The sequence below is a fragment of the Bos taurus genome, chromosome 28, assembly GCF_002263795.3.
Source record: "Bos taurus isolate L1 Dominette 01449 registration number 42190680 breed Hereford chromosome 28, ARS-UCD2.0, whole genome shotgun sequence".
NCBI lineage: Eukaryota > Metazoa > Chordata > Mammalia > Artiodactyla > Bovidae > Bos > Bos taurus.
This window is the reverse complement of record NC_037355.1, coordinates 14,452,615-14,469,102: the sequence shown is the minus strand read 5'-3', so window position 1 is coordinate 14,469,102 and position 16,488 is coordinate 14,452,615. Positions and strand designations below refer to the sequence as shown.

Below are 16,488 nucleotides of genomic sequence, written 5' to 3'. Positions count from 1 at the left end.
TATCACAGCATGGTTCAAGTTTTTGTAATATGCACACATGTTTGTGCATAGGAAATGTCAGAAAGGCCATACCCCAGAGCATTTCCAGTTATTACATCTGAAAGATAGAATGATAGGTGATTTACTTTATGCTTGTCTGTGAACTATGGGCATTTTACAAGGAAAGTATACTACTTCTGTAATCATAGAAACATCTGTGAAACTGGTTAATAAAAACGTAATCAAGTGAAGCGCCTAAATCTACAGAAAAACATCATAGTTTTAAACTACTGGACAACGAGGCATTCAAAAATGCAGCTTTATATGTACTTTAGTTTTTTTATTCCCCTAACCAAGTGATCTTCAGTATGGGCAGAACAGCTTGATAGAATTTCAGTCAAGGAGGCTCTGTGGACCTGTACCTGGAATAGAAGCATTGCTTTTTGTTTTGTCTCCCCATACTGCCCATATCCTCAGGGCAGTTTTTAGAGTTAACGCTCCTTCAATCTAGCTGCTAGGTGTAATTTGGAATTCATTGAATTGTTGACATGGTTGGCCTGGGCCAGTGTGATTCAAGGTTAAGAGGACTAAAAGTCAAAATGAAAAAGAAGTTCTGTGGTACATAAGAAAGGCAATCATTGAAGGGCTATTCCAGAACAGTGGAGTTAATGAAAAGCTATCTGTCTTCTGTCAGTAACACCCAAATTCTAAAGATCTATATATTTAACCAGTCCTAATAATGGTTAAAGTTGAGATGGAAGTTTCACAAAAGGAGATTGACAGTCAAAAATCAGTGGACCAGATTTTATACTTGGTAAAGAAGGGTTAAGAGTAGGCAAGTTTTTAAATAAAAGATGATTTTAGTTTTGGTGGGCTTCCCTTGTGGCTCAGCTGGTAAAGAATCCACCTGAAGTGAGGGAGACCTGGGTTCGATCCTGGGTTGGAAAGATCCCCTGGAGAAGGGAGAGGCTACCCACTCCAGTATTCTAGCCTGGAGAATTCCATGGACTGTATAGTCCATGGGGTTGCAAAGAGTCAGACACAACTGAGAGACTTTAGTTTGGGTAGCCAGAAAAGTATTAAACTTCTGAAGATTGGTTAATATAAGATACTAATTTTTTTTAAGTTATCTGAAGGCATCAGAATCTAAAAGCACATTAAGAATTTTCTGTTAGACTATTATAAAAAATGCCACGTATAAATTGTCATATATTGCTGTATATTATTTATAAACATTGTGTATTTAAATTATGCTGAACAAGGAGGTCTTTTTCAGAAAATATTCCAAATAGAAATGTATCTCAGCCACTGATATTTGATAAGGCCAAGTTAGAATGTACCAAGATGAATTGTTCAACAGCATCATCCCTGTGGTGGTGTCTATGTGGTGGGGGCAGGGGAAGCAAATGAGAGAGAGTTGAAGACAGAAACATTTAGTAAGAAGAGGAGAAGATAAAGACAGGAAAGATAAATTAACTGAGAAGTTAAGAACTTTGAGTTCTTCTCCCATCTCTGTGGATGAATCTCCAGATCTTAGTCTCCCATTTATCATTATAAATAAAAGATGTGAACTGTAAATGTCTAGAAGTCTTCATCATTCCAGTCTTTCCTTATTCTCTACTTCTGTAGGCTACCTTTTTATTTGAGATGACAAACTGAAAAATGCAAAATTTCAGTCAGAGTTTGCATAGATAGGCAATTCATAAAGATACATTTCTCTTCATCAGACCACTGGGATCCCCACACTAACATAAGTACAATCCAAAAACTAAGAGACTTAGGTAAACAAATGAAATGTAAGTGACCAAGCAGTTGGGAAGAGCTCAGTTACCCACCCATTAAAAAAAAAAAAAATACACCTATTCCAGAGCAATACCATGAAGAAGATTTACAAGTTTATAGCTCAGATCACAGAGACCACCAGTTTTAGATGGTCAATAACTTTAAATGGTTGAAATTAGAAAATATGCCAATTTGTGACTCCTAGTGGCATTTTTTTAAGTCATGTTCTGTCTTTTCTCAGTTTAATCATTATTCAAACAGTAAAAGTCTATATTTTAATTTGTTTAAGATATACTTGAACACAGAACTGTACACTTTGGTGCCTGTCAGTTACTCTTCATGCCTGGAATAATTTGAAAAGAAATTTGTTATACCCTAAAAAGATAGAAACTTCCACCAGATGTCTCTGAACCAAATTCCATGAGTATTGCCTAAGCAAAAACTAGTCACTAAAAGATAAATCTGCTAATGCAGCCGTTATATATTATAAGCACACAAGCACACATGAGGCAAAATAGGGGACTGACAGATTCCATGTCTCATGATTTTCCTTTATCTCTTTTTCCCTCTCTCCCTCCCTGTCCCCGTCCCTCTTCCTTCCATCTCTTTTTTTCTCTCTCTCTTTCTTTCCTTCCTTCCTTTACTTTTTTCCTTTAAGCAAAATGTGCTGTCAAGTTTCAGGACTTTTTTTTTTTTTTTTTTTTTACCTTGCCATGTGGCTTGCTGGGTTCCCCAACCAGGAACTGAACCTGGCCCAGGGAGTGAAAGTACTGAGTCCTAATCACTGGACTGCCAGGGGAATTCCCTCAGGACATATCTAAAGTAATATTTTTGTTCATAAATTATACATTCTATAGAAATGCAAGCCTGGGGAATTGATATAATAGGGTGCATATTTTTAACATATGGTGGATCAGTTTGGTTGATGAAATAATTTCTAAATATTGTTTTAGACATTGACCATCCTAAATTTCAGTAGCCTTTTAGCACTTTATCCCAGAAGAGTTTAGTGAAAATGTGCAGAAAGAAAGAATAATAACTAGATCAAAAAGAGCTCACTGCAAGTGCAGAGTGATGAGCATTATAAGTAGGAATATAGCCAGCCAGTGAGAAAGATCTGGTGAACCAGGTCAAAGATAGATGCTAAGTGCCATTTTCATCACATCTTTATAAATGAGTGGCAAGATACATAAGAAATAGAGAAAATACATTAATTTTATCCTCAACTAATATAGGCCATGTGTGGGTGTGAGAGTTGGACTGTGAGAGTGTGAAGAGTGTGAAGAAAGCTGAGCGCCAAAGAATTGATGCTTTTGAACTGTGGTATTGGGGAAGACTCTTGAGAGTCCCTTGAACTGCAAGGAGATCCAACCAGTCCATTCCAAAGGAGACCAGTCCTGGGTGTTCTTTGGAAGGAATGATGCTAAAGCTGAAGCTCCAATACTTCAGCCACTTCATGCGAAGAGTTGACTCATTGGAAAAGACTCTAATGCTGGGAGGGATTGGGGGCAGGAGGAGAAAGGGACAACAGAGGATGAGATGGCTGGATGGCTTCACCGACTCGATGGACGTGAGTTTGAGTGAACTCCGGAAGTTGGTGATGGACAGGGAAGCCTGGCGTGCTGCGATTCATGGGGTGGCAAAGAGTCGGACACGACTGAGCGACTGAACTGAACTGAACTGATTATAGGACTGCTGCTGCTACTGCTGCTAAGTCGCTTCAGTCGTGTCCGACTCTGTGCGACCCCATAGACAGAAGCCCACCAGGCTCCCCTGTCCCTGGGATTCTCCAGGCAAGAACACGAGTGGGTTGCCATTTCCTTCTCCAATGCATGAAAGTGAAAAGTGAAAGTGAAGTCACTCAGTCATGTCTGACTCTTAGTGACCCCATGGACTGCAGCCTACCAGGCTCCTCCGTCCATGGGATTTTCCAGGCAAGAGTACTGGAGTGGGGTGCCATTGCCTTCTCTGGAATATAGGACTAAGCATCATCATAAAAACCACACACATAAAGGGAAAAAAATACAGAGAAATCTTAAAATGCACTGAACCATTTATCTTAATGAGTAGAGGTGCCTTAGAAATATTGGGTAGAGACAGGGGTAAATGTTTGAGCTAGAAACAGTACATGACCACCTCCAATACTTAAAAATTGTATTAATAAGTAACTTCCTCATTTCTTACCATAGTAAGTCATCCACTGCTCTTCAACCTACACTCTATCAGAAATTCTGGTGGAATCTGTTTCCTCTCTGTGCATAAGTTCATCAAACTCAACATTGCTTCTAGGCTTTCAGTCTAGTTGACCATCTGTTCCCCACCTCTTCTGCACCATCACTCCCTATTCACCCATTCCTAGTGTCTTCTCTTGTCGTTTTAACACAAGCCTAATCCCACTTCCTCTTGGAAGCCTTCATGGCCGTTTCAAGCTGCATTGATTTTCAAAGTCTCTGACCTGTTGTTTAGGACTTCCCTGGTGGTCCAGTAACTTAATTTTTTATTGAATTGAACTGACTCTATCGTGGTAAGCATGTGAATCGATTGTTGTCAAGGTAATTTTAATATTAAATATAAGTATTTTAACCCATGTCATCTATATACCTGAGATTTTTGGCATATTAATGAGTAATTTTCACAATTATCTGATCAATAAACCTTTATTAAGCCCCTTCTACATTCCAGACACCGTGTTATTTGACAGAGATACAGAGTTAATATGGCTCAGTCTCATAACTTGATAATGACAATCCTGGACATTGTATGAATAACATTTATAGCTTATGAAACAGTTTGACATTTTATGTAACATAATACCTACAGTAACTCTTTATTACTGAGATTGAATGGAAGCTAGGAATGTTCTAATCATGCTCAGAAATGACTCTCTTAGCAATTTTATTGCTATCAAGGGCCCCAGTTGTACACAACGTCTCTTACCATCAGCCTTAGCCACTGGAAGAAGATAACTGGGCATTTCATCAGTGCTGTTCCCCTTTTACTAGTGCATTCCTTACGCATGGGTGCTCAGTTGCTAAGTCCTGTCCGACTCTCTTGCAACACCATGGACTGTAGCCCGCCAGCCTCTTCTGTCCATGGTATTTTCCAGGCAAGAATACTGGAGTGTGTTGCCATTTCCTCCTCCAGGGGATCTTCCTGATTCAGGGATCAAACCCATGTCTCTTGCATCTCCTGCCTTGGCAAACAGGTTCTTTACCACTGAGACCTGGGAAGCCTGCATTCCTTGTAAAGTTGACAAATGGAGTATCTGCCGGGCCCTCTACAGAACATAGTGGGCTGTTGCATTTTCCTGAATTACATGATTGTTGTTTTTGTTGTTCATTTGCCCAGTTGTGTCTGACTCTTTGCAACCCCATGGACTGCAGCACGCCAGGCCTCCCTGTCCCTCACCATCTCCCTGAGTTTGCCCAAGTTCATTTCCATTGTATCGGTGATACCCTCCAGCCATCTCATCCTCTGATGTCCTCTTCTCCTTCTGCCCTCAGTCTTTCCCAGCATCAGGGACCTTTCCAATGAGTTGGGTGTTCACATCTGGTGATCAGAATACTAGCGCTTCAGCACCAGTCCTTCCAATGAGTATTCGGGGTTGATTTCCTTTAAGATTGACTGGTTTGATCTTCACACTGTCCAGGGGACTTTCAGGAGTCTTCTCCAGCACCACAGTTCAAAGGCATCAATTCTTTCACGCTCTGCCTTCTCTGTGGTCCAGCTCTCACAACTGTACGTGATCACTGGGAAGACCATAGCCCCGACTATATATGGACATTTGTCGGTAGACTAATGTCTCTGCTTTTCAACGTACTGTCTAGGTTCGTCATAGCTTTCCTGCCAGGAGGCAATCGTCTTCTGATTTCATGGCTGCAGTCACCATCTGCAGTGATTTTAGAGCCCAAGAGGAAATCTGTCCTCTTCTTGATAGATGATACATCTACTCAAACAGGTACAATACACTTAGCTCTTTGATATCTTTTCTATTTTTTGCCATGGTGGGTGTAGCATTTTTTGCTTGATGTTGTCTTCCTCCAAACTTCTAACAGCCACCCTCAAAGACAGCATCAACATCATCTCCTTGGGGACTTTCCAGAGTGCTAATTCCTGGATTACTCAAAAGTGCTCCTATATAAACTCTCCCTTATCTGCCTTTATGTTGTTCCCTGCTTGATCCAGCATCCTCAGGATTGAGTTTCATACATTCTCTCTCAGTTCTTGCTGCACACATTGACCTGTGTCTCCTCACAGAATAGCCCTTTTCTCTCTCATCAGTCCATGCACTTCCATAGCTGGACTGAATGGTGGTTTAGTGCGAGTTATTCACCCGGGGGCCAAGGGTGAAAATGAAAACAAGGCAGGGGACTCCAGCCAGTGGAGAGAACTGAGCTTTAGCAGAGCAGTTTGGTCCACTTTTTCAGGCCCAAAGGAGAATCTGGGGATTCAAGATGTTTTAGACTATTAACCCAGATTTCCCTGTGTCGTGTGTCAAGGTCTCACTTCTCCAAATATAACCCTGCCATTGGTGCAGAAAATGTGCCAAATTGGAGAACTCAGTTTCTTCTATAGTTCTTCTACTTTTGCAATTAAGATTTGGGACCTGATCTGACTCAGCTTTCCAGAGAGAAGAGTCTCTTTATATGTTGCCAACAAGAACCTCTGACTTCCATACTCACTTTTTAATTTGGTAATTAAACATCCTCAATTTTCATTATCTATAGCCTCTAGCTATATAGTCATCCAATTCCATAGTCATTATAACTACTCTTTTTCTCTTGCACAGGTTATCTAATACTGTGTTTAAAAAGAACACCCCCAAAATTATTGGTATAAAATTGCAATTTTAGTATATTTACAGATTCTGCAGGGCGGAAATTTGGACATGGAAGGAATTGCTTTTCTCAGATTCATATCTGGGATATATACTGGGAAGGCTTAGGTAGCTTCAAAGTAGTGAAAAGAAAGTGTTAGTCACTCAGTCGTATCCACTCTTTTGTGACCCCATGAACTGTAGCCCTCTAGGCTCCTTTGTCAGTGGAAGTCTCCAAGCAAGAATACTGGAGTGGGTGGGTAGCCATTTCCTTCTCCATGGGGTCTTCCAGACCCAGGGATTGAACCCACATCTCCTGCATTGCAGGCAGATTCTTTACCATCTGAGCCACCAAGGGAAGCCATGGGGTGCCATTGCCTTCTCCATTAGATAGCTTAAGGTCACTCAAAGGGCTGAGAACTAAATTTATGTGGAGTAGTTCCTAATTGGGGGTAATTTTGTCCCCACGGAATACAGCAGTGTCAGAAACGTTTTTGTTTGTCACAACTGCAGGAAAGGAAGTACTACTAGTAGTAGCAGACGAAGGTCAGAGGCACTGCTAACCATCCTCCAGTGTCAGCACTGTCCTCCCAATGAAGAATTGCATGGCCTCAAGTGTGAATAGTACTGAGCTCGAGAAATCCTAACCTAGAAGTTTCTGCCTCCATATATTGGGTACCTGGGCTAGGATAGCTCAAAAGCTGAGTTCTGGGACCTCCCCACATGACAGGCTCCCTTGTAGCATGGCAGCCTCAAGGTCAGCTGAATTTTTACATGGTGGCACAGAGTTTTAAGAATAAACAAGGCTATCACTGAACCCTACACTTTAGATGATTAAAAATAAATATCTGTCATTTGGGAAAAAAAGAGAGTAAATACGTCTAGAAAAAGCTGTCTGACCTTTTATGATGTGTGTGTATGTGTGCTCAGTTGTGTCCAACTCTTTGCAGCTCCGTGGACTTCAGCCTGCCAGGATCCTCCAAGCAAGAAAACTGGAGTGGGTAGCCATTTCCTTCTCAAGGGCATCTTTCTGACCCAGGGAGTGAACCCACGTCTTCTGAGTCTCCTTCACTGGCAAGGGGATTCTTTACCACTGAGCCACCTGGGAAGCACCCAACCTTTTATAATATAATCTCATAAATCACATAGGATCACTTCAGCCTTGATCTTATTGATGAAAGCAGTCAAAAGTACATTCAAATTCAGGGATAGAGGACATAGTTCCTACTTATTGATGGGGGGGAGGGAGTATAAGAACTTTTCCAGCCCTGTTCTAAGGACACCATAACCCATATCTCTTATACATCTGAGCTATGCCTCTTAGTGCATTTTATTCTACCAGTATCACATCCCAATCCTGTACTAATTAATTATTAACAGTTGTATTCTGTAGCATGTCAGGCACTACTCATCTACCCACCACGTGATGGAGTTCTCTCTGCTGCTCAACCAGGGAGTTATTCAGCTCTAAAATCTCTTAGGGTAGCTTCTGGTTCCAGTTTTCACAGATCAGGTCCCCAGAAAATAAATGCTGAAATTCTGAGGGTTGCATGTGGGAATTTGAGGGATGCTTGTAGGAGCAACACCTTTGAGGGTATAGGGTAAGAATTGGTCAGAGGGAGAAGTTGAAATGTGAGATAGTTGCAATGCCCTCCTGGATCCTACAGGATGCTCTGAAGATGGGATGATCCTTTAGAGCTTTTTGTAACAGACATAAAAGTTTCAGGCTTTCATAACCCTGCTTCAGCCAGTTGCTGAATGTAAGCTGCTCCCTTGGAGGGGGCATAAGCTTGGGAAAAGCAGTATCAGTAAACAGGGCAGTTCCTTGAATGGGGCATAGTCTTGCGTTTTCAGCAGGTAATATATTCTTGTCAGCTAGAGGACTAAATTCCTCAAGGGGAATCTGGTTGTCGCATTTGCTACAGGTCTTATTATTATTATTATTATTATTATTTTTACCAAAGTAACCTTCTATAATCCACATTTAATTTACTAGGGAAGAAAATTGTCATTTATCCTTAGTGCATGCTCTGTAATCGCCATTTGGTTTATTTTCAAGTTCAGTGTGTTTGAGACGTTCCACTTAAAGTATTATGTAATGACTCATCTCTGTAGGAACACAACAGATACAGGCAAGAGCTTATAGCCTGATGCAAATAATTCTAGTTGCATACCACATGATTCCAATTTTAAGCAATCCACTCAGGGGAAAAGTATCCTTGTTTTCCTGTTCTCTGAAAAATAGTTGACCCTCCACCCACAAGATATTTCATTCTTCACCTCAGAAAGAGAGTTCAAATTTGTTCAGTTCACTGGAGCTCAGCTCAGAAAAATAACTACATGGGCTGTTGGTTATATTCCTTTCAATACAGAAAGGAACAAAATTGATGACAAAATTTCCAAACTATCTGTGTTTGTTAAATAACCTTTGTTACCTTAAGGTGAAATAAATTACTTTAAGGTAAAATAAAACCTGTGGCTTATTTATTTTTCTTTAGGATTCATTTAGGAAGACTTACTAAATGCTTCCTCTCCATAGAAAATGCAACCCTATGGACAGGTTTTTGGAACTGCTATGGATTTTTATATTCAAAAATACCAGTATTAGTAGTAAACACACCATTAAAACTGAAGTAAGAGATGGTAAAGGGAAATAAAAACAAAGGAAACTTCGCCTCAATAGCAGGGCCAAGAACTAGAGTGAGGCAAATGAAGAGTCTGGAGTACAAATTTTACTGAGAAATTCACTCTTAAGCATTGATTCTGCCCTTGCATGACCCTGAAAATGAGTACCTCCTAAAATTTCACACCCAGGCCTCTCTTGCCTTGTCCTAATCCCATCTCTGTTCAGTAGGACATCTGAACAGTAATCAGGTAGGAAGTAGGTGGAATGGGCTGGTGTCTACATGGAATGTATATTTGACAGTTCATACCGAGTACCTGTCTTCTGATCCATTTTTTTGGTGGTTCTTAAAACAAAAGTCACCCCACTTTGTATCAAGGGTTCCAGCTAACTTGATCATACCCAGTTTGACCAGGAGTTAACATCTGAGCTAGAGACAGTTATCTGTGGTCTGCACCCTTTGATGTGATCTATTGCGAGACTTCTGCCCAGCAGGGGCATTTATACCAGATGGTAACTGTTCAAATCAATCTGATCATATTTTGGAAATTTTGAATGGAATTTACAGTGAGAGTAAGCAGAAACTGAAGTAGTACCAAGTAGGAAATCTCAGAAAGAGAAGGTCACCAGTACAAGTAGAGAGAGTCAAGGAAGGTAGCTGGCAGCAGAACAGGAAGAAGCAGCTTGTGGAGAGAGAGATTGAATGGTTAACTCTTGAGTATCAAGCACTGTTTGAGTTGTGTTTAGACCACCACTGGCTTCAGACTCCTGTGACTACTCTTATATCTTAAATTGGGGTGATGACACCCTTGCTTTCACTGAAACCTGACTGCTCAGTACTGAAACGTTTCTCATCTTTCTTGCCTTTTTCCTTCTAATAAAACATATTAATAGAAATACATTGTGCATTTTCCTGTACATTTCAGGATTGTAGTTCCAGAGGCTCTGAATAAACGTGTTTTGTCCTAAAATATCTTCCACAGCTTCTGACCATGGTTTCTAAAATTGAAGAATAGGTGATTCATGTTTGGGTCCTGAATGTATTTCTAGATTGACAAATTCCCTGTTAAAACACAAGTACACCTGAAAGGGGCATATTTGAACTGCTGCCAAACAACCTCTTATTTTGTTTTATTTGCTAGTGCAACTCATGAGAATGAGATGGAGAAAATCCTCCTAATGGGAGGATTAACCGATCGAGGTCAGCTCTATCCTGTAAACCTTGGCCTCAGCAAACTCCAGGGCTGGGTCCATCTGCAGGTCATATTTTCACCTAGCTTGCATGATTTGGCTTAAGAGACATTTTGCTCTTCTAAGAGCTGACAACTTAGCTTACAAAATAAGGCGTTAGAGTCACTGTTGACCAAACCAGAACTGAGTTGCCATTCTTGTGTCCTCACATATGCAAAGGGGACAGGAGTCAGTCAGAAAGACCTGAGTTCAAATCTTGATTCTGCTCTTTATGCACTAGGTAACCTTTAAATGGGTGGAGGAGCCTGGTAGGGTGCAGTCCATGGGGTTGCAAAGAGTCAGACATGACTGAGCGACTTCACTTTCACTTTTCACTTTCATGCATTGGAGAGGGAACTGGCAACCCACTCCAGTGTTCTTGCCTGGAGAATCCCAGGGACGGGGGAGCCTGGTGGGCTCCCGTCTATGGGGTCACACAGAGTTGGACGCAACTGAAGCGACTTAGCAGCAGCAGCAGCAACAACCTTTAAATGATAAGATACCTGAGGTGCATCCTCATTTGTCAAATGATAATAAGATTTTGTGGGGTTATTTTGAGGATTATAAATAACATAGGTGCCGGGGACCTGCCCCGGCTGATCCAGGGTATTCGAAGCGGGGACGGCGTCGGCGACCTATTTATTTAAATATTTTATCAAAGATATAAAGAGTAATAGGATGAGGATAGCTCAGTAGGAAAATTCAGTGGAGAAAAGAGGCTGAGTAGCTTGGTTTACGCGGGAGACCAATAAAACTTCAAGACAAGAAGTTTGCACCACTTACGTAGGCCGCAGGCGTCCTTCCGTTCTCCCGAAGGAGAGGAGACACTGAGGCCTCCCCGGTCGGATCTTAGAAGCCCAGGCATAATTAGTAAGCATGGTGGGTTCCGCGCTCCAGATGGAGACTCAACCAGAGTGAGAGAGAGAGCGACATGGGGAGACCAGTATTTCGAGAAACTGATCCCAATTCTTTATTTTCCAGAGTCTGTTTTTATACACTGAGATGTTATACAAAAGTCACGTGGGGACAGCAGTCCTGACTTTTATTAAAGTCAGGTGCTTCACACAAATGTATACAGAGGTCTTAGGGGTGTTACATCATCTTCTGGCCAGGGGGGCCTGCTGACAATTTACGACCCTCTCCTTGTGACAGCGGTCAGTCAATCAGGACACTTATTTCTCCAGGGCTGATTATTCTCAAAACAGACGCCACCCAAGTAAAGTTACATTCCTACAGGGTGAGGGTGTAGTGGGTTTTAGCTAAGGAAAGAATTTACTTAGCCTAAGGTCTAACGTGATTAATATCAAAGGTTAATACTTATTTCTTCTATATATTCATTAATGTGTGTAAGGGCAGGGGATGTGGAGACTTAGCAACAAACATTGGCTCAACAAATGAAAAACCCTTCACCAATACAATTTCTAATCAGCCCGTTATACTTATACTAATAGTTTTCTAACTTCTCTAAAGAACCCGTTTTTAGAGGGTTTAAAGCATCTTGTGCCTCTCACGGTTGGGAGGCTGTGAGCAATCACATGTGGCCGGACGAGCCTGTCAGGCAGGCTAGAGAACCTTCAGAGGAGTTTGTAGGTTAAAACACTCTTATCACGCCCAGGAATTATTATAAACTGGAGCTCTAAATTAACTCCTTCTCCAAAAGAGGTGGTGGGGGACAGCCCCCCGTAAAGTCAGAGGTGTAGGTGAGCACAAAGTAGTAAAGTAGGCAGGCTCTGGTTATGGGGGTAGATGCTCGAGGAGTTCCAGGGGGACTCCTGAGGCTCGATCCCGCCTTTGCGTATGTCGAGCCTCCTTCCTCATGACCTTTGTCACGGGCGGAGTACCTCACTCTGGCCCCCAACATCTCCCCCTTTTTTATTTCTTAAAACAACCAGATGCAGCTCAGTCGCGAGCTTCCGAATGCTCTGCCGAAGAATCCTGACAATACAAGGAAGAGTGATTATGAGAAGTAGAATTAGAGACTAGGGATATTAGACAGAATATTTTTTCCAGAAATAAAGTTAGAGAAGGTGTGAAAAAAGTCATTAGCTGCTCCAGTGGCGGTAAAATCCAGTCGAGAGTGTTCCAAGGTCTGTATTTGATTATGAAGTTTCCCTAAGTCCAGGCCAATATCAGAACTGTTCCAAACACCTGAGATATGATTTTTAATCTTTTCCCATTCATAATCTGTCTCGTTTACCTTCAAAGATGTCACGCATATCCACCTGTAATCAGCGTGGCACGTCAAAACCATCTTCACCTTTAAAGCCTGTAACTCAATCCCAATATGCATAATTGCTTCTTCTAAGGCGTCTACTCTCATCTCTAATTTCCTATCTATAGCTTCCTGTGTTGCTAGAGTTAAAGAAACAATTTTAGACATGGTATCAACATATTGGGCAGTATGCACTTGTTGAGTCAATGATATTGCTGCCGCAGTAACAGAAGTAATTGTTGCTATCAAAGCTGATATTCCTAGGATAAGCAAGACCACAAACCATCGCGATCGCATTAAATCCTGCAGTTGTTGTAACACAGTAAGACCATAGCTATCATATAGGCACCATAAGATAGGATGGGCATTGTTAACACCACAAAGGAGCAAACATTACATTGAGGGTTTAAATAAGATGAAAGCATACATTGTTCACAAGTCACTACGTTAGGTCCACCTGAATAATTCATGCCTACATTAAGTTTGTTGGAGTCATTAGTAAAAAGGAAAACATAAGGCAAGGGTGGATAAGCTAAAACAGAATAAGTAGAATTATTTTCTGGTTGGAGTTCACGCTGCAGCTGCCCTGTCAGTCTCGCCGGGATCTCGATGTTTATCTTGTCTCCCCTGCCGGCGGGCTCCTCTTTTGTGATCGAAGCAATGGGGGCTGGGGGTCTGCAACATGGAGAATCAACCTGTCCCGGATCTAAATTGGAGAATTTGCATCCTGTGGAAAAATACAAGCACATCCTCGACCGCTAGTTAATAATGGGTCAGGACCCTTTCACTGTCCTGAGAGGAGGTCCTTCCATTTGACTAACGGTTTTGCATTTAATTGCTCCAGGCACCAATGACGAAGCATTGCAGTAGTTCCAGCCTAAACGGCATTTAAAATATTTATTACAAAAAGAGCAAGTTGCAAGATTTGATGGGGAGAGCTATACTTAAACTCCCCTTCTTTTAATTTTTGAATTTGAAGCTTTAATGTTTGATGTGCTCTTTCCACAATGGCTTGTCCCCGGGGATTATAAGGGATGCCTGTATTGTGTTTAATTTGAAACTGTAAACAAAATTCCTGAAAAGACTTAGAAATGTAAGCAGGAGCATTGTCAGTTTTCAGAGCTTTTGGTAGGCCCAAATATGAAAAACAAGTAAAGAGATGTTGTATAACACCTTTAACTGCCTCTCCGGTACGAGAAGTTGCAATAATAACATGAGAAAAGGTATCTACAGTTACATGAACAAAGGAAAGTTTTCCAAATGAAGAGACATGAGTTACATCCGTCTGCCAGAGTACGTTAGGTTTGAGACCATGAGGATTAACTCCCGTAGGTAGACTATATTATAAACAGTGGGGCAGTGTAAGCAAGAGCGCACAATCTCCCTAGCAGTTTCTCTGGGAATTTGGAATTGATATCTTAAGGCAGTAGCATATTGATGATGAAGTGAGTGAGAGGCTCTGGCCTCCTCAATCACAGTAGCCACTGCATTTCTGGTTAACAAGTCAGCCAAGTCATTAAAGGCATTTAAAGGGCCAGGCAATCCGGAATGAGCCCGAATGTGTCCAATGAAAAATATTTTATTTCTTTTCCAAATTTGTTGCTGTAATTTAGTTAACAAATGAAATATGGTAGTTTTATTTTTAGACAAAAACCACAGTTTCAATGTGTGGAAACAACCTGACAATATACTGAGAATCAGAATAAAGGTTAAATTCTTCATCTGCAAACATAGCAAAAGCCTCTATGCTGTTTGAAGTTTCCCATGTTTCTAAAACCTTTTGGTGATTTTTAGTAACTATGGAGGCTTTACCGTCTGCTGACCCATCAGTAAAAACTATTTGAGCATTTGGAATAGGAGATTGTCAAACATTAGAAGAGCACCAAGTTGTTCCTCATTATATGGAATTACAATTTCTGATGGCTCTTTAACCAAATAATTCAATGCTCCACTTTTTTCCTTTTAATATCAACGTAGCTATCAATCCTGGATAAGAAGCCACTACATTTTTAGTTTGAGCGGGAAGATGGACCCACTCTAGGGGGCCGTTTTGCTATAAAACCAATTTTTTGTCTGGCTACCACAATTACACCTATGGGGGTTTTATGGTAAAAGAATTGTCAAGCAGTTGTCAATTTAATTTTTAAAATTTTTAAAATTTACATTTTAACAGCATAAATTTTGGGATATGTTAATTTAGGTCTAATGTTTAGTTTAAGTCTCTATATAAATTTAAATAATAAATGCATAATCTCCTTATCTCATTTTGGTATACAGATATATCTAAATGCAAAATGTATTTATATATGTATTTATACATGGCAACAAGTATAAACTTATTGACATAATCAATATACTTGAATTAATCTTTATAATTAATATGTTAATTAATATATATTACAGCAATACAACACGTACACAGCTAATACCAGCCAACACAAACCAATGTACTGCAATAATACATGTCACACACATACAATTATACAGTATATAGAACATATATCATCACAGCACATCAAACCATACCAATTAATATCAGCCACACACATTATACTACTGCAATATATATTTGATTATACAGTATATATATAATATGCATATATACTATACATATTAATTATATACAAATTAATTAAGTATAGATCTATAAATAGAATTAGGTATACCTCTATTATATTTTATTTATACCCATACCTAATTAGGCAAACTGCAATTAGGCAAATATATTTATATTATGTATTTATAATAATATATATAGTATTATTAATTGTACCGCCTGTTGATAACTAAGAAATTGAGAAAACCTTTCTCTGAGTATCTCCTATTTGAGACAGCATGTCCCTCCCCCATAGGGTAAAGGGGAGCGTAGGAACTACGTAGGGTTGGAAAGTTCCACAGGTATCTTCAAACTGCCAATCTAACATTTTTGAACTTTTAACTACTGTGGGGGCTTGAGGGCAAATGAAACAAAATTTGACCCCTGAAATCTATCAGGGCAACTTGCCAATCATCACTATTTTGTAAAAGACTTGCAGTTGATCCTTATTGAGTGAAATTATTATTTTTGCTACTTATTTTCTAAAAAGTTCCACACTTCCTTTTTTCCTCCTTTTATAATTAATTGTGCCACCAAGCTGGGATAAGATAAAACTACTTTTCTTGGGGTCACTGGTAGATGGAACCAATGGGCCTTTTTGTCACAAGCATCCTGTAGGTGTATGTTTTATGGCAAGAATAATTTAATCTCATCTTTTGGTAATATTAATCCTAATTAACTGACCATTTAAAGTCTCATCTACTTTAACAAAAGCTAACTCTGTCTCATTAGTCAACTTTCTCTTAGAACTGGAATTAGGATCAATTTTTAAGCAATCAAATAAAGGCTTTAAATCTGCAGTAGTCAGTTTTAAATGAGGGCATATCCAATTAATGTCCCCTAATAATTTTTGGAAACCATTTAAAGTTAGTAAACAATCTCTCCGCAGCTTCAAAGGGGCATTATCAGTTTTTAAAACTTTTGGCACACCTAAATATGAGAAGCAAGTAAAGAGGTGTTGCACAACATGTTTATAAGCTTCTCCAGTTAGTTTTGTAAACCAAATCTGGTCTATAGCTTTTTAGATGACAAGTAACCATCTAATCTTTGCTTGGATACTTCCAACAACAGGAAACTCACTACTCTTCAAGGTTTTAAACTCTCCCTCACCTTTTTTTTTTTTTTTTTACAGCATTCTCACCCCGCATATCACTTTCTCTAATCCCACCAACTCATTTTTAGTATTATACGTGGGCCAGGAACTAGGCCAGTCTTTCCCAGCAATGTTAAGAGATGTCTGTTCCTGTGTC

At 40.1% G+C, this 16,488-nt stretch overlaps 1 long non-coding RNA gene across 2 annotated transcripts in view; it reads left to right on the top strand.

Moving 5' to 3' along the window:
• LOC101906006 (uncharacterized) overlaps positions 1–16,488 on the top strand; it is a 475,458-nt gene that overhangs the window by 318,205 nt on the left and 140,765 nt on the right. The gene's annotated exons all lie outside the window — the stretch shown is intronic.